Raw genomic sequence first — 24,015 nt, forward strand, 5'->3', positions numbered from 1 at the left:
TGTTTATACTTATACCTGTTTTCTCGTACATGTTTGACAAACTAAAACTGTCAGATGTAAATGCCTTATTCTCCAATGTGTAAATAATGTATATATGGAACATCAGAGGTTAACTTATTCTTTGGACTTTAATGTATTCATAACTTACCACTCCCATTCCTAGCTCCACCCCTTGTATATATAAGGAGCCACCCTCACCATTCTCGTCGCTTCTACCTTGAATATTCAATGAATATAGAATGCCTATCATAATTAAAAAGAAATATATTTAAAGCTCTAACTCCTATTATCTTTATTGAGTCTGATCCTGAAAATATTGCAACAAGCTGGTAGCAGAGGATGGTTAATTGACTCAATAAGTAATTAAAAATGTCCAAGAAAGATAGGCCCAACACCAGGGCCTACAGCAAAGAAATAGAAACTGATCAAGAGATGATCAACGAATCCACCAATGCGATTTCGAGAGAATCCGAAGAATACACCACTGAAGAAGAAGAACTAATGAGTGAAAATAATGACCAGAAAGAAATCGAAATAGAAAATAACGAACTCAGGTCAGAGATATTAAAGATACTAAAAAGCCAAAAGAATGATGAAAGTCTCATCGCGGACCTCCAGGAGATGCTGAAGAACAGCGGAGCAGCGAGAGAGAAAAACGTCATTAAAGAAAAACCCAAAGATCAAAAAATCGTAAGTGAGATGACTACTGAGAAAATAGTTGTTAAAAAGAAAAGATGTGATCCCGCGCGAAATTTTGAATGGCAGCCATCTTGGTTTCAACGAACTTCAAAAGAGAATGGAGCAGAGCCAATCAAAACGCTCAGTTCAAAATTTCTGGCGCGAAAAACACTATCAGACGAAGAAAGTGAGAAAGAAGTCTCAAACTCTTCAGATGATCCAAAATCAGAAAGTGAAGACGATTTAACAAAATCTCAAGTAAAATCAGCAATGAAAACGCTTTTTGCTGCTTTTGGGCCAAGACTGAAAATTACCAAGACATCTACGAAGAAGCAAGAAATCAAACCGGCGACTCAAGACCTGCACGCTCCCATCCTGACTTCGAAAGCGACGACGCCCGAGCCCAGAGAGCCATGCCGATTTCGCCCTACACCACAGACAAAATCGAATACCAACGCACACAAAAAGAAGAAAAGAATCGTCACCACCACCAGAACCCCAAAAACCGAGCCAGAGACCGACTCATCTGAGGAGGAGCGGATCGAGAGAGCTGAAAGGGAGAGAACCTTCCACGACGCCACCAAAGAAGAAATGAACAACGCGCATGTGCGAAACTACGTAGACGACCCAGAAGGACTTGAACTGGCCAGAGAACCGCGCAGACTCATTGCAAGCATCCCAATGCCGTTCTGTAATTTCCTGCACTTGAGAGATCACGGACTGCCCCAGGTTGTAAGTAATGGACAGAATAATGTAGGTAACTTACCCAGTGACTTCCCAAAACTTAGAATTGATGGCATTAATTTACAAGAGTGGTATCAACAGCTTCAGGTTATTTTCATGAAAGAAAATTTACTATTCTTTATAACTAGCCCTCCAAGAAGACCTTGGACTTTAAAAATAGATTGTTTACATCATAGAGCATTTTTCATAATAATATCTAGCGTGTCTCCTGCAATGTATCATAGCATCAAACCAAACCTAACTGTATCAGAAATAATTCAATGCATGTTTAATCTATTTCACAGCGATAGCGTAGCTACAACCACAAGAATGTCTAAGGATTTCTTTTCCTCTAGAGTAAAACCAGGGGTTTCTATAAGTGAGCATTTGATAAATCTAAACAAAATAAGAGCTGAGCTACAATTGAGGGGGGAAGTGATTTCAGATCAAACAATGAAAAGTGTTATTATCAATTCACTTGATCCATCATGGGATAGCTTTATGTCACACTTAGATACCATTAATTTGGGATATTTATCCATAGAAAGTCTATCTAACAAATTGATAGCAGAAGACAATTCAAGAAAAAATCGATCCAGTAACCAAACAGACCACAAACCTTTTAGGAAAGTAGTCTTTCAAGATAAACATAATGAGGCCTTTAGATGCTACAATTGTGGATCCAGGGAACATAGTAGAAGAGACTGCCCCAAAGTCTCAAGAGAGAGACATAGACCAGAATATAGGAGCAAATATAATTACAGACAATCTTCCACAGATAGACACAAATATAGAAGCCCACCAAATTACAAAGAAGGTAGAGGGGGTAGCGAAAATTCAAAAGAGAGGAAATCTGGGTCACTGAATGGGCTAAATAAACAAGACAGCACCAGAACACAGCAGGATGAGAATAACAATTGGCTTATTGATTCTGGTGCAACAAATCACACCACCAACAACAAAAGTATATTATCTTCATTTATAGAAGATAAGTTTGTGATAAAGGTAGCTAATCAAGAAAAGGTTCAAGTACTAGGCAAAGGAAATGTGACCTTGCCTGGTCTAGGGAAAATAGAGGGGGTATTATTAATCCCAGAAATACCTCACAACATACTAAGTGCCATAAAATTAAGCAGAGAATCTGATATCAATATAGTTTTCTCAAAGGGGAAAGCAACTATAGAAAAGAACAAAACAAATGTAGGTACTGTAATGATAAAAGGAGGTCTACCCTATCTGTTAACTAAAGAAAGATGTTTACATAACATTGATTCAAATATGGAAGATTGTATTGAAGCAGATGATGAAAATGTCAGTAACAGTGACAATGATGAGTGTAGAATAACTCATGATCACAAAAATACATACAAGGAAAAGAAACCAAAAATAGGTAAACCAATTCATGATGAGTGTGCTCACATCTTACACAGGAAGTTAGGACATGCAAGCTTTCCTGTAGTACAAAAAATGACTGAACACGCAGAAGGCGTCAAAATAAAAAATTGTGAAAATTATTTGGAATGCTCAGTATGTAAGTCCACCAAACTAAAAACCAGTCCCAGACCAAAAAAATCTAACAGATCAACTAACAATATTTTTGATTTGGTACATATGGACTTAGTTGGTCCATTAAGTCCCTCAATTACCTATAGAAAACGTTACTTCCTAACAATAGTGGATGACTACAGCCGATATGGTTTTGTTTACACATTAAAGCACAAGGATGAAACATTTCAGAAATTTAAGGAATTCTACAAACGTATAGAAACACAACATAATATCAGAATAAAGCAAATTATGACAGATAGGGGATGTGAGTTCATGTCTAAAGAATTCTCCCAATGGTTAAAGGATAGAGGAATGTTACATTTCACGTCCAATCCTTTTTCTGCATTTCAAAATGGAGTTGCAGAGAGGAAAAATTCCACACTACAAACCATGATTAGGTGCACATTAGAGGATGCTGGTTTAGGCAAACAATTTTGGTCAGAGGCATTACATTATTCGAATTACACTCAAAATAGAACCTGGTCCAGTATTGTGAATAAGACACCATATGAGGTGATGTACAATAGAAAACCCAAATTATCACACATGCACATATTTGGAGTCACTGCAGACGTACACATACCCAAACAATTGAGGAGAAAGGGAGAAAACGTATCCAGGAGATTAAGATTCATGGGATACGAAACTGGAACCAAAGGGTACAGATTTATTGATAGTAATAACAAATTTATAGTATCCAGAACAGCTGTGTTCCATGAACAGGCCAATTGGTCAAAATTGCACCTTAATGAAATATTTCCTAATAAATGTAAAGATACGATATCTTGCGAGGAAGGAACAACAGAAAATCAAAATATTAACAAAAGTAAGAACAAAGCCAAAACTTGGACTAATAGTCAGCATAAAATAAAGACAGACACATTAACAAAAAAGGAAGCTAGATATTTGCATGATAACCATAGCAAGCCTGAAAGAACTATTAGAAACAATAGAAACCAAATACCAAATAAATACAAAGATTACATAATGCATATGAATGGAGAACAAATAACACCTAATACATATGAAGAAGTATTGAAACTTCCACATGAAGAAAGAGAAAAATGGGAACTAGCTATGGAAAAAGAGATGGAAAGTTTACAAGGATTAAATGTATTCACACCTGCGATCGCACCTAAGGATAAAACAATTATAGGTACCAGGTGGATTTATAAAATTAAGAACTTAGAAGGAGGCAATACCTTATACAAGGCTAGACTAGTTGCACAAGGCTATGCACAAAAATATCCAGAAGACTATACTGATACATATTCACCCACAGTGAGAACAGAGAGTGTCAAAACAGCCCTTGTAGTAGCATCTGCACTCAATCTGGACGTATTCCAATATGACATACAGACCGCATACTTACATGCAAAATTAGATAAGGAAATATATGTAAGAGCACCACACAGTCAATACACTAATAAGAACGAAATTTGGTTATTAAATAAGAGTCTGTACGGATTAAAGCAATCCGGCAAAAGATGGTACGATTGCTTGGTAAAAGTACTTAAGAACATGGATTTCAACGCCACCACTGCTGATAACTGTTTCTTTGTAAAAAAGAGTAATGATCATATTGAATTTGTATTAATTTACGTGGACGATATTTTATACATTGGAAAGCATAAAGAGAGCAGGGAAATCTTTGTAAATAAGTTAAATGAACACTTCTCACTGAAATCTCTGGGTAAAGTGAATAAATACCTTGGTGTGCAAATTAACAAAACTAAAAGGGGATTCAAACTTACACAGAAAGATAAAATCATCGAACTCCTAAACAAATGTAACTTAAATAATGCTAAAACCTGTGACACCCCTATGCAAACTGATTTTCTTAGAAACACTGATGAATCTTCCCCTGAGTTTAAAGACAACACATTTTACAGATCAGTTATAGGTTCACTCCTTTATATATCTAATTGGACTAGGCCAGATATTGCATTACCTCTCAATCTATTGTCAAGATATGTTAGTAAACCAACCTTGTATCATTGGGAAGCTGTCAAAAGAATTCTAAGATATCTGAAGGGTACATTAGATTTTTGTTTAATGTTGGAACCCAATAATGACAGAGAACCAAAAATTACTTGTTATGCTGATGCAGATTGGGCTGGTGATACATCATGCAGAAAGAGTACTTCTGGTTATGTTTTTCTATTGAATGATTGTCCAGTTTACTGGTATACTGGTAAACAAGAACTAGTAGCCACTTCTACTACAGAAGCGGAATATGTTTGTTTGTCCAAGGCTGCAAATAACCTTGTATGGTTCAATGATCTGATCACTGATGTTTGGAAGAAACCCACCTTACCATTTATTATGCATGAAGACAATAAAGCGGCCATTGAAATATCCAGATCCGATGCAATTGGACAAAGGTCCAGGCATATTGATATAAAGTTTAAGCATGTGAGACAACTGTCTCAAGACGGATTCATTAAAGCAATACATTGCGATACTTCTGAACAATTAGCTGACATATTAACAAAACCCTTACCTTCTAAACAACACAAATATTTAACTTCTAAATTATATGTATTATATTGTCCTGAATCAGAATGTAATTGGTGTTGTGTAACGAACCGGCATTTAGAGGGGGATTTGTCAGATGTAAATGCCTTATTCTCCAATGTGTAAATAATGTATATATGGAACATCAGAGGTTAACTTATTCTTTGGACTTTAATGTATTCATAACTTACCACTCCCATTCCTAGCTCCACCCCTTGTATATATAAGGAGCCACCCTCACCATTCTCGTCGCTTCTACCTTGAATATTCAGTGAATATAGAATGCCTATCATAATTAAAAAGAAATATATTTAAAGCTCTAACTCCTATTATCTTTATTGAGTCTGATCCTGAAAATATTGCAACAAAAACAAAAAAAAAATTCCAGTTCAACATCTCCTTGTTTAAAAGAGTGTCCAGCCTTCTTGATTAAGGTCTTAATCCACTGCATGAAGAGGTCATCAATAATCATAGTCAACATGGACTGAAAGTCCTTGAAAATTGGAAGGCCAGAAGTAACTGCTTGTTATTCTGACTTTTGGAAATTCCAAGGAAGGAAGGAAGGAAGGAAGGAAGGAAGGAAGGAAGGAAGGAAGGAAGGAAGGAAGGAAGGAAGGAAGATGTGTGTGTGTGTGTGTGTGTGTGTGTGTGTGTGTGTGTGTTTCTGTGTCTGTGTGTGTCTCTCTCTCTGTCTCTGTCTCTGTCTCTCTCTCTCTCTCTCTTTCAGAGGCTGTAGACTTCACTGCTTTAGCTCTGCAAGCCAAGTTGCTTACATTAGCACTTTTGACGCACTGAAATTTGGAAAGCAGAGATGGATGAATTCCGGAAACTGAAGAGTATGATTGACAGGGCAATCATCATCATCATGAAGTTCAAATCATGTTGCAAAATTTGTCAAAAGCCTCCACCTGTTTAGAATTTCTGTCCCTCTCTGCCAAAGTCATCCCCCCCTCCTCCCTTTTTTTTAACAGTACTTTTTTGTCAGGACAGGAAGCAGTTTGGCAACATAATGCCTCAAATCTGGACTGCTACTAGGTGCGACCTCTGAAATCCACATCGCTTGTCAAGGCCACCATCTTGGATGTGCACATGTTCAGCACAGGCATCAAGGATCAAGGGAACTGCAGTGCTGTTCATTGCTTAGACACCCCATCTGTCAGTTCCATGAGATAATCGGTCTCTCTCTGATCATCTGGCTGGATTGGCAGTGTCAGTCTTACGGCTCTCAATTCCTGAATGTTACCTCCACTTTTGACTGTGGTATGCTATCCCACAGAGACAATCAATCAGAATAGAGGTGGAAAGGACTTGGAGCTCTTCTAATCAGGGGTGGGCTTCAGAACCTTTGCTGGGTGGGCGTGGCATGGTGGGCATGGCCTAGTTGACCACCTGCACCACGGCGAGGGGGAGGGCATTTTTCACCCTCCCCATGCTTCGGAGGCTTTCCTTGAGCCTCCAGGAGGATGAAAAGAGCTTCTCCTAGGGTCTGGAGGCCCTCCAGAGGTCGGACTTCCAGAACTTCTGGTAGGCCCATTTTTTGCCCTCTCAGACCCTCCGTGCAGCCCCTACACTTACCTGGAATGATGAACAGGCCGTGTGGAGACTCCTGGGAGGGGAGGGGCAGGGTGGGCGTGGCCAGCCAGGGGTGGCATTTGGAGGTTCGCCGAACCCCAGCAATCCTTGGATAGAGGATCACCCGAACCCTGCCGAAGCCCCAGGAGCCCACCCCTGCTTTTAGTCCAACCCTCTACTCAAGCAGGACCATTTCAAATAGGTGGCTGTCCAGATTCTTCTTAAAAACCTCCAGTGATGGATGCCACCCATAACTTCAGAAAGCAAGCTTTTCCACTGGTTAATTGTCCTCACTTTTAGGAAGGTTCTCCTGAGTTCCAAGTTGCTTCTCTCCTTGATTAGTTTCTATCCATTGTTTCTTGTCCTGCCTTCTGGTGCTTTGGAAAATAAGTTGACACCCTTCTTCTTTGTGGCAGCCCCTCAAATACTGGAATCCTGCTATCCTATCCCCCCTAGTCCTTCTTTTCTTCAGACTGGCCATGTCCAATTCCTGCAACCGTTCTTCATTTGTTTTTGTCTCCAGGCCCTTCATCATCTCAGCTGCTCTTCTTTGCACCTCCACCCCCCCTCAAAGTCTCAACATCTTTTTTGTACTGTGGTGACCAAAACTGGATGCTATATTCCAGGTGTGCCCTTACTAAAGTTTTATAAAGCGGTATCAATTTGAGTGGAATCCAGCAGCACCTTGAAGGTACAAACTTGGTCCTTCACACACAGTGCAAAGCAATCCAAAATTATACAGATGGTGCAATCTCCCCGTTGAAATGTTACAAGGCCCTGCTGAACAAAGTCGTCTGGCACTTCTAGATTAGACACTTGCTGAGAAAGTAAGTCACCTCCCTAAAGTAACTGGGAGCATCTTCGACCCGACTTGGTTAATAAGGCAACTCAGATTCTATCTAAGGAAACTGGACGTGGCTTCAAATAATCAGGTACAAATCTAAGAGAGCCAGTTTGGTACAGCAATGAAAGGTACTTGGCAAGAAAGTGGGATAATGTGAGTTTTAGTCCTGCCTTGGTCACATTAGACAGGTGGATGACTTCAGGCCAGTCACCATCTCTCAGTCCATAGATGAAAACAAGAGCAAGCCCATTATTCATGACTATTGTGTTTCTTCTTTCTTTCTTTCTTTCTTTCTTTCTTTCTTTCTTTCTTTCTTTCTTTCTTTCTTTCTTTCTTTCTTTCTTTCTCTCTCTCTCTCTCTCTCTCTCTCTCTCTCTCTCTCTCTCTCTTTCTACAAATAACTCAAGGTGGCAAACATATCCATACAACACTTCTTCCTCCTCCTATTTTCCCACAACAAACAACCCTATGAGGTGGATTGGGTTGAGCCAGGCACCTAGCTGACATTCATGGCTAAGGCGGGAGTAGAACTCCCAGTCTTCTGGTGATTGGCCCAGAGTCACTCAGCAGGTTTTCATGGCTAAGACGTGACTAGAGCTCCCAGTCTTCTGATGATTGGCCCAGAGTCACTCAGCAGGCTTTCATGGCTAAGGTGGGACTAGAACTCCCAGTCTTCTGGTGATTGGCCCAGAGTCACTCAGCAGGTTTTCATGGCTAAGGCGGGACTAAAGCACCCAGTCTTCTGGTGATTGGCCCAGAGTCACTCAGTCGGCTTACATGGCTAAGACAGGACTAGAACTCATGAGTTTCTTGCTTTCTCGCCTGATGCCTTAACCGCTAGACCAAATGGACTCTTTTTTCCCCCTTAGGCTTAACAAAAACTTTACTTATTGTTGAAGCAAAGCTTCAGTCTGCCAGGTAGGGTGCACATCTACCTTTCCTTTTTGATATGCACCCCCTCTCACGAACTTGCATTTGCAACTGGCATAAGAATGCTCTCTTGAGTTAGCAAACGAGTTACCTAAAATATTATTTTATATTATCCGGGTGCAATTCAAGGTGCTGGTTGCCACCTTTAAAGCCCTTCATGGCTTGGGACCAGGTTATCTGAGGGACTGTCTCTTGCCGGTCACATCCACCCGATCCACTAGAGCGGGGAGGAAAGGAATGCTGTGGGTCCCATCCCCTAGGGAGATACACCTGGTGGACCCAGAAGAAGGGCCTCCTCCGTGGTGGCTCCCTCCCTCTGGAACATCATTCCCCCAGAGATTAGAATGGCCCCCACTCTGACACTCTTCCGGAAGGTGCTAAAGACCTGGTTCTGTCAGCGGGCCTGGGGAACCCAGAGCGGGATAGAACCCATTAAATGTCTTGTGTGATGTGTTGCCGCCGGGGTGGGGAGGTCGCTATTATATTATTTTATTAACTTATTATTTGATTATTTTCTTCTATTAATTTAATTTTTTATATATGATGTTTTTCTATTCGTGTAGGCCGCCTTGAGTCGCCATGTGCGAGTACGCGGCAATATAAATTTTCTAAATAATAAAATAACAATAAATTTTATTTGAAAGCCGTTATTAGTCGTCCAGCAAAATTTGATTCCGGTCTCATTTCTGATTTTCTCTCAGGAAAGAATCTACCCCCTAGAACCGTGATAGTGAACCTATGGCACGTATGCCACAGGTGGCACGTGGAGTCATATTGGTGGGCACGTGAGCTCAGCTCCGGCACACATGCACGCACCAGCCAGCCAATTTTCAGGCCTTCTGGGCCCACCGGAAGTAGGGAAACAGGCTGTTTCTGGCCTCCAGAGGGCCTCCATGGGTGGTGGTGGGGAAGGCTTTTTTTGGTCCTCCCCAGGCTCCTACAAAGCCTCTGGAGCCTGGGGAGGGCCAAAAACGGGCCTATCGGGCCCACCGGGCCCATAGAATTATGGGTGTGGGCACACGTGAGCACGACCCCTCCATGCTCCCCCCACTTTTGGCACGCGATGGCAAAAAGGTTAGCCGTCACTGCCCTAGAACATTGTGGGGACAACGAAATTCAGCAGCAAAACAGCAGGGGAAATGCCCATTCCATTAACTTTTTATTTATTTATCATCTCTCTCTCCGAAGCCTCTTTTTGTGACATTGCGACCAGCTCCGCTCCACCTCCTTCTCTTTCTCTCTCTCTCTCTCTCTCTCTTTTGTTAAATTGTGATGAACACCCAAGTATTGAATGTACCATCTTTGCGCCCCGGCTGATCCAGGCTGTTAGTTCAAACCTCATGACAAGCACCTGTATTTGAAGTCGAGTTTGCTGTCGTAATATTTAGGACTTGAGTGGAAACTGATCTGTGCGTGGTGAGGAAAAGGCCCTTTTTTACACACTACTTGTAATGGAGTGGAAAATTACATTTCCCATTGCAAGAACATCGCCATTAGAGGAAAAGCATTTTTTTTAAAAAAAGAAAAAAGAAGAAGAAGAATGCTGGAAGACACCTCAGGCAATGATGGGCTGACAGCCCAAATAATGGGAATTTGGAAAAAGCCTGGAAGATACTAAAATAAAATTTTTAAAAAATGCTTTTCTTTCTACCCTGTGGTTCCTTCATAACTGTTTCCCCCTGATATATCAGAAGCAATTGGATTTGGAAACACTGAGGTAAAACTCAAATTTAAACGAGCGGGCTTGTCATTTCCGGAGAAGGGAGCCATCTCCCCGCGGAAGAGAAAATGGGATAATATTCTCCTTAACGGACTCTTCTAAACCACTCACTTTAGTGGCAGAGACGCTCCAAGGTTTTAATCTGTGGCTGTGGAAGCTTTGCGATGATGGGGATGCGGGGGGGGGGCGTCTTCTCATCGTGCTGGACAGCCTGGGGGGCCCCTGCACGTATTAGAAAGCCCATGAACAAAAACCACACGACAGAGAGACGATCGCTTCAAAAATGCAGACCCTACGGTGAACAGAGTTTGCATTTTCAGAGGATTGCCTTGAACCTTGGCAAAGCTTCTGTTTTATATTATCCAGAAATAATCCCAGATGTAGTTTGTAGTCCTCGATTTGTGACCACAGTTGAGCCCAACCCTTCTGTTGCCAAACAAGACAGTTTTTAAGTGAGTTTTGCTCCATTTTATGACCTTCCTTGCCACATTTGTTAAGTGAATCACTGCAGTTATTAAGTTGCTAACCTGGTTGTTAAGTGAATCCGGCTTCTCCATTGACTTTGCTTGCCGGAAGTTCGCAAGAGGGGATCACGGGATCCTTGCACTCTGCAACCATCATAAATATGAACCAGTTGCTAAGCATCCCAATTTTGGTCACGTGACCAATGGGGAAACTGCAAAAGTTGTCACTGTGAACAATGGTTGTAAGCCACATTTAGAATAGAATAGAATAGAATAGAATAGAATAGAATAGAATAGAATAGAATAGAATAGAATAGAATAGAATAGAATAGAATTCTTTATTGGCCAAGTGTGATTGGACACACAAGGAATTTGTCTTTGGTGCATATGCTCTCAGTGTACATAAAAGACAAGATACGTTCATCAAGAATCATAAGGTACAACACTTAATGATAGTCATAGGGTACAAATAAGCAATCAAATCATATTTGGAAACAGTCAATATAAATCATATATTGGTGATATATGGGTAATAGGAACTATGAGAAGATTGATAGTAGTGCAGACTTAGTGAATAGTTTGACAGTGGGAATTATTTGTTTAGCAGAGTGATGGCATTCGGGGAAAAAACTGTTCTTGTGTCTAGTTGTCCTGGTGTGCAGTGTTCTATAGCGTCATTTTGAGGGTAGGAGTTGAAACAGTTTATGTCCAGGATGTGAGGGGTCTGTAAATATTTCACAGCCCTCTTTTTGACTTGTGCAGTATACAGGTCCTCAATGGAAGGCAGGTTGGCAGCCATTGTTTTTTCTGCAGTTCTAATTATCCTCTGAAGTCTGTGTCTGTCTTGTTGGGTTGCAGAACCAAACCAGACAGTTATAGAGGTGCAGATGACAGAGTCAATAATTCCTCTGTAGAACTGTATCAGTGCCGTTCTAACTTTGAATGGACCATTGTAAGCCAAGGACTACTTGCAGTCAGAAGAGTTTGCCAATAGGTGAATTTTAATGGTTTGAATTCTTAATACCGAGTGTTTTTAATGTTTGTATTCTTATCGTTTTGCATTGTGTTTCTATATTGTTTGCAAGCCATCCAGAGTCGCTTGACAGTGGGGTGGGTGGCATAGGAATTTTAATAAATAAAATGAAGGAATAGAAAATAGTAATGGGCTTCGACCAAAGTTCACAATACAAATGTCCAGCAGATCATCTACTTTTCCCCTGAAAGCAATCCTCATCTGCTAATTCAGACATATTATGAGTTTTGCTAACCACGTAATTTTCAGATCTAAAGCATTTAAAAAGTAGAAGCTATGTTGGTGGTTAGCAAAGCTTCGTTCATTTCCTTAGACATTGAAAAACCTCCATTACCAAATGAAGGTTTCAAGAAAAGATGTTCCTTGGGCAGGTGCCATCTCTACCAAAGCAAATAACAAACCTGAGGTTCTTTGCTATTATTTCCTCTCTTTCCGACACCCCGGTTTATAATATCAGTAGAATCTTCCATTTTGAAATAGGGCCTGGTTTGTTTCAGACAATACGATGGGTAGCGCATACAGCAAGTCAATTTTCAGTTCAAACATGAATCAAATAACCCAGCTTACGTTCTGCTGTGAATTCCCTCTTTCCCATGGTCATTTAGCACAGGTGTCCCCAATCTCTGAGGGATTTGCAACATGGCCAGGGAATGTGTGTGCATCCTTACAAGCATAAATTCACACCAGGCACTCACATCCCCTCTCCCCCAGGGATGGCATTCAGCTGGTTCGGACCAATTTGAGCGAACCGGTAATGCCGACAATCAGTTAGCCCCGCCCACACATCCCTGCTCTATCCTGTCCTTTATTTCCTGCTTTGTAGCTCATCTCAATCGCGCAGCACAACTGATTCTCCCCCCCCCTCGCTGTTCTACTTATCGTTGCTGACTTGGAAGGTAAGCCGCTGAGCTTCTAAATGCTCCATTTTCAGTGCTACGCGCAAGCGCCTTACACTTGCACGCTCACCGAACCGGTTATTAAACAGCAGCATCCCACCACCGCTCTCCCACCGCCGGTCCGAATAGCCGGAAACATTGGGGAACTCTGATTTAACAAATCCATTTCCCATTAAACAAGCGGATAGCAGAGTCATTTCTATCCTTAGGTGGAACTTATGGACAGTTTTACAGTCTAAATGAAGCATGGCAATTAAGGCGGGAGACTTAACGAGATGGCAGATTTTCAATATCACGAAGAGGCAGCAGATTTAATTTGATATTCTTATATTTTACCGCCAAGAGTCGGGGGAGGGATTTTTGCTCCCTGTGCCAACATGGGTTGGTTTTAGTAGAGCTGTTTAAGGTCATTATTTACTCTTACACCTCATATGGTGAAAAGTCTTAAATAAATCCACACTTTTAGACAAACATTTCCATTGACGGCAAGCTTTTCAATATTTTGCTTTAACGGGGTCTTCCCGCTTTTTTCTGGCTCCTCACCGAGCATTCGTTTTAGCTTTGGGGTTTTGATTGGAATGAGGAATCTCCAAACTGAGGCTCTTTTCATAATCACCAGTTGATCCTCCCTTGTTTGTTCAGAATCCTGCTTCAAAATTGGATACTGAATGTAAAAATATGGAACAGTTTTCATTTCCTTACCCAACAAGATCTTCTGTTATGGGATAATCTTGTATTAAGAACAGCTGCAATCTCTTTGGGATGTCAACTAGACTTCTCATGATAGTTAAAAATAACAACAGAAGCTCTTATTTCAGTATTTTTTTTTAAAAAAATGACTTTTATTGAACTAAAGATTTCTTAGCTATCTGTTTAATGCTTTCCCTTTTTTTGCACCTTCAAATCAGTTTTGGACTCTTGGCAATTGTCTGGAACAGTCCCTGAAGTTTTATTGGCAAGGTTTTTCAGAAGTGGTTTGCCATTGCCTCCTTCCTGGGGCCAAGAGAGAGTGACTGGCTCAAGTCACTCACCTAATGGGCTTTGTGCCTAAGGCAAAACTAGAACTCATGGCCCCTCAGTTTGTAGCCTGGTGTCTTAACAACTACACCAAACACATTGGCCCTGCATTTATTACACGTAAATCTGCATTTATTACACATACTCAAAGGATCAAATAAAATTTGTCCTCCAGTCAATTACTTTTATAGGAAGTTGAGAGAAAGACCCATAATTGATATTATTTATGCTTTTTCTTGAATATCTAGGTTGGATTTCCTGGCTTTTACAAATCAGTGGCAAGTCTGAATTAGTCTCCTTTGATCTTAGAATGTGATTGACATTTTTATTGAGGTGGCATACTCGTATGTTTAATATTTGTTTAATGTACATTAAATAATGAATAAATAAATAAATTATGGACCTTTCACGCATGTGGAGAATAGCCAAAATCATAATAATGACTTTGGAAATAAATCTGTACTTCATTCTTGGCAGCGAGCTACTTGTCAAAATTTGAATTAATGTTTGTCTTTAAGGAAAACGGAGACCAAGGAAAATAACTTTTCCTGAGTTGCTTTGTCTGTGATACATATTTCCAAGCACCAATTTTGTTTTTACATTATAGCTGCTATTTAATTTCACGCTCCTCCCCTCCTTCTCTTCAATTATTAAGTTGCTATCACCTTCACTGTTACATGTCTGTTAAATAAATGCAAAAAGACCTTAGACATTTTTGGAATTCCAGAGATAGGAACCAAAGCTAATTGTTTAAAATTAATCTTTTCTGAAAGCTGGTAAATACAACCTGGGTGTGATTTATTACAGCGCTTTAGAAGTATTTCATATCTGCATGAGGTCGAAAGAGTAAACGAATCAGTGGCAACATGTCGGTATGAATTCAGATTATACTCTAGTCATCTAACTAGAGTGGTTCTCCAAGCTCTGCTAGATGTATTCTTTCTGCTTCAATTTTTTTTTAAAAAAAATTCGATTATCAAAATATAAAATGCAAAGAAAAATGAAAATAGTGGGAAAGTAGCAGAGGAAAAGGGGAAGAGGAAAAAAAGTGTAGGGTAAGAGAGGAAAAAGAGAAAAAAGCATTGATTACAATGTAATAGAATAAGATAATGAATATAAAGGTAAAGGTTCCCCTTGCACATATGTACTAGTCATTCCCGACTCTAGGGGGCAGTGCTCATCTCCATTTGAAAGCTGAAGAGCCAGCGCTGTCTGAAGAAGTCTCTGTGGTCATGTGGCCGGCATGACTAATGCCAAAGACGCATGGAACGCTGTAACCTTCCCACCAAAGGTGGTCCCTATTTTTCTACTTGCATGTTTTTTTACGTGCTTTCGAACTGTTAGGAGACTTGGTGGCGCAGCGGACTAAACTGCTGTTAAAGTAGCACTTAGCTGCCAGCTGCCTGCAATTACTGCGAGTTCAATTGTCACCAGGCTCAAGGTCGACTCAGCCTTCCATCCTTCCGAGGTAGGTAAAATGAGGACCCGGTTTGTGAGGGCAATAAGCTGACTTTGTATAAAATAGAACAGCGCTGGGGGGGAGGGCAAAAAGCCCTACTAAGCAGGTATATACAAAAGTATGAAGGCTATTGCTTAATGCATTGTAAGCCACCCTGAGTCTCCGGAGAAGGGCGGCATATAAATCGAACTAATAAATAAATAAATAAATAATAGGTTGGCAGAAGCTGGGACAAGTCAAGGGAGTTCACCCGGTTACATGGCACTAGGGATTCGAACCGCTGAACTGCCAACCTTTCGATCGACAAGCTCAGCGTCTTAGCCACTGAGCCACCGCATCCCTCTTATCCTGGGACTATAATGAATATAGTCCCAGGATAATGTTGCAGGATCCAGTCTGGGTCCGTCACAGGGACAAGAAGTTTTGCCTTCCGGCTTTCAGACTCGTGCTGGAACCCATCTTCAGGGAACTTCTCTTTACAGAGTGTGTGCTGTTTTGTGTGTGGTATTTATACGGTGCCTGTTGTATGTGGCTTTTCAGATATTGATTGGGGTGTGTTGAGGGCTAGCTTTTAAGTTGTTGGTTGTCATTTGCTTGTGCTGCCCAGCCTTCGCCTTCTAAGTACTTGATAAGATGGTGGTAAATCAGCACTCTGGTTGACTGACAAAGGCCCCATTTCTCAGGCTTCAATCACTTCCCTGACTTTTTCTGTGCCTGATCATCCAACAATCTTAGTAGCTGGCTGTTTTTGTGCCTGCTCGTCCAACAATCTTAATAGATGCAAAATTGAATGTGTGTCCTTGTTGTTGAGACTACCAGTGAGTTCAGGTCTCCTTGTCTGACCGCTCGCTTGGGTTCTTGCAATCTGGTGGCTAGCTTCCTCCGTGAGGATGGGCTCCAGCATGAGTTCGAAAGAGAAGACCAAACCTGTGGTCCTGGTGACCGACCCAGATTTGATCCTGCAGAATAAGATAAATTCTGCTAGATATACTCTTCCTGGTGAGCATTGACTCTTTGAATTTGCACAGATGTATAAAATGTTGGATCATCTTTTCAAACTGGGCATTCCTCCATACAACACTGGTAAGCCATCATATTGAAATGCTCTCAGATTGATCTCTCAGTGCATTTTATCATTGACTACTCTTTCAGACAAGGGATGCAGTGGCTCAGTGGCTAAGATGCTGAGCTTGTCGGCAGTTCAGCGGTTCAAATCCCTAGTGCCGTGTAATGGAGTGAGCTCCCGTTACTTGTCCCAGCTTCTGCCAACCTAGCAGTTCAAAAGCACATAAAAAATGCAAGTAGAAAAAATAGGGACCACCTTTGGTGGGAAGATAACAGCATTCCGTGCACCTTCGGCATTTAGTCATGCCGGCCACATGACCACAGAGACGTCTTTGGACAGGGCTGGCTCCTCGGCTTAAAAACGGAGATGAGCACCAGCCCCTAGAGTCGGAAACAACTAGCACATATGTGCGGGGAACTTTTACCTTACTCTTTCAGACAGATATTTTCTATGAAGAAATGAGTTCTGTCATATCAAATTGGCCTGCTTCTTTGACCACTTCTCTTTCTAGGGTGAGCCTCTTTGAGGACAAGAACATCCTGAATTTCAGAAGAGGGAACACAGAAAGTGTTTCAGTTTTGCCTATGAGTGACTCAAGGCCCATTTGATGAATTTATGATTGGCAGTACCTCATAGCCAGTGGTAGGAATCAGCCGGTTCTCTCCAGATCAGGAGAACCGGTAGCGGCGACTGCGGGAGGCTCCGAACGTAATGCGGGAACCGTGCGCACGTGCACTCACATTTGTGAACTGGTAGGGAAGGTAAGTGAATACCACCTCTCTCATAGCATGTCAAATGCAAACACCAGATCCACTCATGAAAAATCCAGGTCAACAAAGTTATTGTGCTCTACCTATTACAAGAACCTCGTTTACATTCCTCTGGGCACAACCAGATATGCTTTCATGGAACTTAGAGGTGAGAGTCAGGTTTATGTCTTTTGCTGCTGTGAATGGATTCAAGGCTAGTTCCCCACTTGACTCCTCCTTCCCATCTAGCTGGGAGTTTTCCAACATAGCATCACAAATTATAACAATGACCTTTTCAAGGAAGGTGGAAAAAATCAAAACCCAATAGCCCAATCCATGGGATGTTCAGCTTTATCCCTTGGTTTCCAAACAGCCAAAAAAAAGGTGGGCATTTTTGAAGAGAAAATCACTAACAGATGAAGCTTAAATGACAAAATATCCACTGACATAAACTTTGGAAGATCACAGTATGTATAGCCAGATATTTAAGAAGATTGAGCTGTGGTGGCGCAGTATTGCAGGACAATTCTGTTCACTGCCAGGAGTTCGATCCTGACCAGCTCAAGGTTGACTCAGCCTTCCATCCTTCTGACCCAGATTGTTGGGGGCAAGATGCTGACTCTGTAAACCACTCAGAAAGTGCTGTAAAGTCCTATGAAGCGGTATATAAGTCTAAACGCTATTGCTATTGCTACTGAAAGTATAAAGCCTATTGTAAATGAACTTAAACCTTTCATTTCCTTTTAACTTAATGCCTTCTCCCACTTCTCCAAAGCTTTGAGAGGCGGACAAAAGATTGGATTCTGATGCGTTTCTTTTTCCCACAATACAGTAAAAAGAAACCATTTATGCAACCAAACCACACATTTTACAATTTAACTTTCAATGAACGATACATTCACTTTCTGTCTACTTTTATGGAGCATATCTAAATGTATAATATACCTGCGATATATAATTATATGCCTTCAGAAATTCCATTTATTGTTAATACAGAAAATGTATGATAATAAAGAACGTTATTGTAAGATGATTTAACTTTAAATTATATTTAAAGAGGGGGAGAGAAATTTGCTTAGAAAGCCAATCATATTTTCAAGGATAAGAATACTTCTGATCATATATTTTCCATAGTTCAATGCGCAGGAACTGTGTGGGAGAGAAATAAATATACATTTCTGGATGGCACCATTGTTGGCATCTCTAAGCCTTCCTTTTCTAAATATATTCTTTATCTGAGCTGTCTGGAATTACTTTTAATATAATTAAAAGCACAAAATAAGTTCCAGACTTGTCAATTTCAACAACAAAGTACCGAAAGTCTTACTGAATCTGTATGATCTATCCCCCACACAATGTAATGAATAGGTTCATAAAAGGAAAATAGTTTAATTACATTTTAGTTCATGGATTGTTAATAGGCTGGGGTATCTAAATTGAATAATGTGATTCTGCTATAATAATTATGTGTAAATGAACTTGTTTAAATGATATTTTACAGCTTCTTTATAAAATTACAGCTAGAGGCAACGCCGTGATAGACATACAAAGACCATGCAAAAATTATCATAAACTATTAGCTTGTTTGCAAAGGGTTTTATGTTAATCTTCTAGTACTTAAAGCACTCTGCAATTAACATATCAGGGGGAACTGCCTTGAAGCAAAGCCATACAAATTGAAGTACTCAGATAAAAAGCCATTCATTTAAAAGAGGAGGGGGGGAAGAAGACGAAGAGGAGGAGGAGGAGGAAGAGAAAGAGAGAAAAGGGTTTGCTTTGCACTCAAAAGGGACGGATTTCATATCTGAGATTAAGAGGGTGGAATGATTGTGTTATCTAAAGACTCTTGTAATTAAAGCCTTTCTTCTGAAGACAGGACAATAGATGCAGCATTGATTTCACGATTTTAATTGTGAAGCTCATTCCGTTCCAGGGCAGAAGATGTTGAATAGCTTAAAACGAAAGCAGTGAAAAGAGCTACCTGGGGGTTTCGCTCAGCACGGAGAGAAGGAAATGTTAGAAGAGATCAAGGGCAAATTTCACACACACACACCCGTAGATTTTTCCCGCTGATTCCCTTAATGGTGATTAGCAGGAAGGACCACAGGTTTGTTTCTGATGGTTCAGTACAGGCAAGACCGACCTAAAGGTACAGGATGCAACCTCAACAGGTTTTATGGTACTTATTGCTTTACAGGGATGCAGAAATACCCTTTGCTAATATAAAGTCTTAATGCTACTTCTCTACCTAATTCATCTTACACCAAAGCCTGTTTCCTATAACAGTTGGATAGGTAAATAGCTAAAACCTGTCTACCTATTCAACTACCCACCTTCCAATCCATCCATCCATCCATCCATCCATCCATCCATCCATCCATCCATCCATCCATCTGTTCCTTCCTTCCTTCGTTTGTTCCTTCCTTCCTTCCTTCCTCCCTCCCTCCCTCCCTCCCTCACCGTCCCTCTCCCTCTCTCTGCCTCTTTCTCTCTCTCCTTCTCTCTCTCTCCCACTCCCTCTCTCCCACCTCTTTCTCGTCTTTGGTGTTCTCTGAGATTGGTTGGTTTCATCACCAAACTGGGTAACATCATTGGCAGTGGTGGGTTTCAATTTTTTTTACTACTGGTTCTGTGGGTGTGGCTTGGTGGGCGTGGCATGACTTGATGGGCGTGGCTTGGTGGGCGTGGCAGGGGAAGGATCCTGTAAAATCTCCATTCCCTCCCCACTCCAGGGGAAGGTTACTGCAAAATCCCCATTTCCTCCCCATCAGCTGGGACTCAGGAGGCAGAGAATAGATGGGGGCGGGGCCAGTCAGAGGTGGTATTTACCGGTTCTCTGAACTACTCAAAATTTCTGCTACCGGTTCTCCAGAACTGGTCAGAACCTGCTGAAACCCACCTCTCATCATCGGTGCTAGAGGGGAGTGGGGTTAGAATACTCCCATCAATACTGACAAAGGGGGGAGAGCAAACCCCGCTCCCTTCTAGCACTGAAGATAGTAAAGAAATGTTTGCAAGAAAACAACCAAGCTTAGCTACCACCAAGGATTCTATGGTACAAACTACAAATATTCTCTTCTATAGGTGTCTGTCTGTCGGTCTGTCTGTCTGTCTGTCGGTCTGTCTGTCTATCTCTCTATCTCTCTATCCATCTCAATCTCTATCTATCATCTATCTGTCATCTATCATCTATCATGTATCTGCAAAAGGAACTGTAAAAAACTAATAAAATATTAGTTTAATGCAGTCTCTGCTTTTATCTCTGTCTCTGCTCTTTTAATGCTGTAGAGTTTTCTTCCCTTCTCTCTAATCTGCTTTCTTGTTCACAGTCTCTTTTCAGAATGTTTTCTTAGCCTCCCAGCTCAGACTGTAGGAGATCAGTTTGTCTCCCTCCTGGAGATTCCAGATAGATGAGTCATTTGGTACTGAACAGTTTTTGTTTTTTTGTTTTCTTTCTTTCAGACTTTAGTCTGTTTCTCTTTTATTTGCAGGGAGCTCTCGACTAAAGGAAATTGAACCCTGACTGCTCATTGGAAGAACACATCCTGAAGCTGAAGCTCAAATACTTCAGCCACCCAATGAGAAGAAGAGGACTCCTTGGAGAAGACCCTGATGTTGGGAGAGACGGAAGGCGAAATGAGAAGAGGACGGCAAAAGGAGGAGATCAGAGGTAGTATTCAGCTGGTTCAGACCGATTCACACAAACCGGTAGCTGAAATCACCGGCAGCTGAAACTGCGGGCCACCCTGACTCTATGCCATCCTATTTAGGCATATTTTTGAGGCCGGGTGCATGTGCAAAAGGCATGCGCACAAGCAAAGCTCATGCACGGAAGGCCGAGTGCATGTGTGGAAGGCAGGTGCGTGCGTGAACTGGTAGTAACATAATGTGAAACCCACCACTGGAGGAGATGACTAGATAGCATCATCGATGCAGTTGGCCTGAGTTTGAGGAGACTCCAGTGAAGGTCAGGGAGGCCTGGTTCATGGGATCATGAGGAGTTGAGCATGTCTTTTTTGGCAGCTGCAGCACACATGGCTGGCTCATATTTGTTGTGGTCCGCCAACAGCCTGTGGAGCTGGCAGCAAAGTCGGACAGTGAGAAGGCTGAGGAAGAACATGGGCCAGTCCTGGAGGCTGGGGAAGGCCCGGATGAGGGCTCTGTGTTGGAGGCAGAGATGGGGCCAGGGCCATCTGGGAGTGATGTGTGGACTCTGGAGCCTCCAGAGGTTGAGCAGAGAGGCAGAGGAACAAGAGGAGCCTGTTCCTAGTGCACGCATGAGAAGAGCTGCCAGAAGGCAAGAGCAGCTAAAGCAAAAAGGACGACTTGGGAGTAAGGCCAAGAGATGATTGGCCCCTCCCATGAGGCTTAAAAGACCAGCAACAGCTCTTGGGCTCTTTGTCGGAAAACAACGTTGATATATTTGTTTCTTGTCTTGCTGCATTTATTTCTTATTGGCGTCTTCTGCTCCTGAACTTTTGCCAAGAAAAGCCTTTGGCGGGTTGCCTAATTAGACCAAGGTTGGTCATAAGGCTGAAGAATTGTGTTATGAAGAATTTATTTTGAATTAGTTTGGACTACGCTGAAAATGAGTTAATTCTCAGCTGTTCTAATAAAATCTATTTCGAACTGATTCCATCTGATAATACCTACTTGGGCCTGGGTCACAACAATATTTAAGTGATTGTCCACTAGGACTCCACGATCCCACTCATAGCGACCAAAATTGGATGCGGTATTCCAAGTGTGGTCCTACTAAGGCTTCGTAAAGCAGTATTAATGTTTCACATGATCTTGATTCTATCCCTCTATTAAAGAAGCCTTAGGTTATGTACACTAATGCCCTCTCTTTGATATAGGAACAAAATGTTTATACAGGGACTCGTTTCTGGGGAATGTTATTCGAGAACAGGAATCAGAGGTTATCTGTCATGTTGGGGCCAGCTGCTGTGCTACTTATTTATTGCCGTTTGTCATGCTTCCAGACAAAAACGGTCTCTTTGAAGTTGCCTTGCAAATAAATCCTGCCTCCCACTTCTAAACAACGTAACAGTCAGGTTGCTTCAATCTATGTGGGTTCTGAGGCAACATGAGGTAAATTGCACCACAGGGACAGTCTGGCCTGGCAAGTCACAGCGTGAAGCCCCTCAGTGGGACAACATGCAATTCCCTTGAACAGACTTTATGAAGGTCAAGTGTTTCTGCCAAGTGGGTTCCGTGGGAGTCATTCAGGAAGACTTAATTTATGGAAACGTTCTTAGATGAAATTATCCTAAAACTGGAACATCAACAACCAAAAGGTGGTTTGGTCACCTTCAGATAGAATAGAATAACAGAGTTGGAAGGGGCCTTGGAGGTCTTCTAGCCCAACCCCTTGCTTAGGCAGGAAACCCTATACCAATTCAGACAAATGGTTATCCAACATCTTAAAAACTTCCAGTGTTGGAGCATTCACAACTTCTGGAGGCAAGTTGTTCCACTGGTTAATTGTTCTCACTGCCAGGAAATTTCTCCTTAGTTCTAATTTGCTTCTCTCTTGATTAGTTTCCACCCATTGCTTCTTGTCCTGCCCTTAGATACTTTGGAGAAGAGCTTGACTCCCTCTTCTTTATGGCAGCCCCTGAGATATTGGAACATTGCTATCATGTCACCCCTAGTCTTTCTCTTCATTAAACTAGACATACCCAGTTCCTGCAACCGTTCTTCATATGTTTTAGCCTCCAGTCCCCTAATCATCTTTCTTGCTCTTCTCTGAACTCTTTCTAGAGTCTCAACATCTTTTTTACATCGTGGCGACCAAAACTGGACACAATACTCCACGTGTGGCCTTACCAAGGCATTATAAAGTGGTATTAACCCTTCACAGGATCTTGATTCTATCCCTCTGTTTATGCAGCCTAGAACTGTGTTGGCTTTTTTGGCAGCTGCTGCACACGGCTGGCTCATTTTTAAATGGTTGTCCACTAGGATTCCAAGATCCCTCTCACGATTACTACTATTGAGCAAGGTACCATATATACTATACCAGTGCATTTTGTTTTTCTTGCCTAGATTACAAGGACTTTAAGCTTGCTGATCTTATACCTAACTCCAGCTGTGGTTACAATAAGAATCAATGGACTTTGTTAAGGAATAACCCTTGAGTAGCAAGGGTGTGCGCATGAAAGTGGTTGAGAGTAGTTATAGTTTACATTCAGGAAAAATAAAGCCCAGTCCAATAAACAAAGTCTTCATACCAGTCGTATTAATCATACACAGTAAACAGTTCTTCTGGAGTTGCAAACAGTAATACAGTAAGTCAGATAGAGATATGAGAGAGCAAGAACAACAAAGAGAACAAGCCATGTTTCTAGCTCCCTCTTAAGGAGATTGGCAACAGAGCTAACCAATCAGGACACAGTATGATGCAATACAGCAGTCTTAAAGTTATACAATACAATACAATGCACTGCAAACATATATTGATGGTTTATATATTGCCAACCCAACAAGTTAGGTAATAGTCATATTCCTAACAGACTTTCTCTATTCTTGCTTCAACAGGGAATCACAGCTTAGAACAGAAGTCTCCAAACTTGGCAACGTTAAGACTTGTGCATGTCAACTCCCAGAATTCTCCAACCAGCAACTCTGGGGGTTGAAGTTTACAAGTCTACACATTGCCAAGTTTGGAGACTCTTGGCTTAGAACAAAGCTTGATTCCTATTATCAATAAGCGGCAACGCAACATATAACCAATATTACCCATTGCAAAACTGCAGCAAAATTGCAAAACACCCAAGGCTAATAACTTGACAAG

The 24,015-nt window shown here is 41.4% G+C and overlaps 1 protein-coding gene and 1 long non-coding RNA gene across 2 annotated transcripts in view; one reads left to right on the forward strand and one right to left on the reverse strand.

Moving 5' to 3' along the window:
* Window positions 1–24,015, reverse strand: part of LRMDA (leucine rich melanocyte differentiation associated) — a 1,044,508-nt gene that overhangs the window by 263,103 nt on the left and 757,390 nt on the right. The window lies entirely within an intron of this gene.
* The window catches only part of LOC132712500 (uncharacterized), a 19,339-nt gene continuing 15,986 nt past the window's right edge, over window positions 20,663–24,015 (forward strand). The window contains exon 1 of the long non-coding RNA XR_009623150.2: window positions 20,663–20,886. This is a non-coding gene — a long non-coding RNA (uncharacterized LOC132712500). The remainder of the gene's footprint in view (window positions 20,887–24,015) is intronic.

The sequence above is a fragment of the Pantherophis guttatus genome, chromosome 6 (assembly GCF_059756535.1).
Source record: "Pantherophis guttatus breed Tessera chromosome 6, ASM5975653v1, whole genome shotgun sequence".
Taxonomy (NCBI): Eukaryota; Metazoa; Chordata; class Lepidosauria; order Squamata; family Colubridae; genus Pantherophis; species Pantherophis guttatus.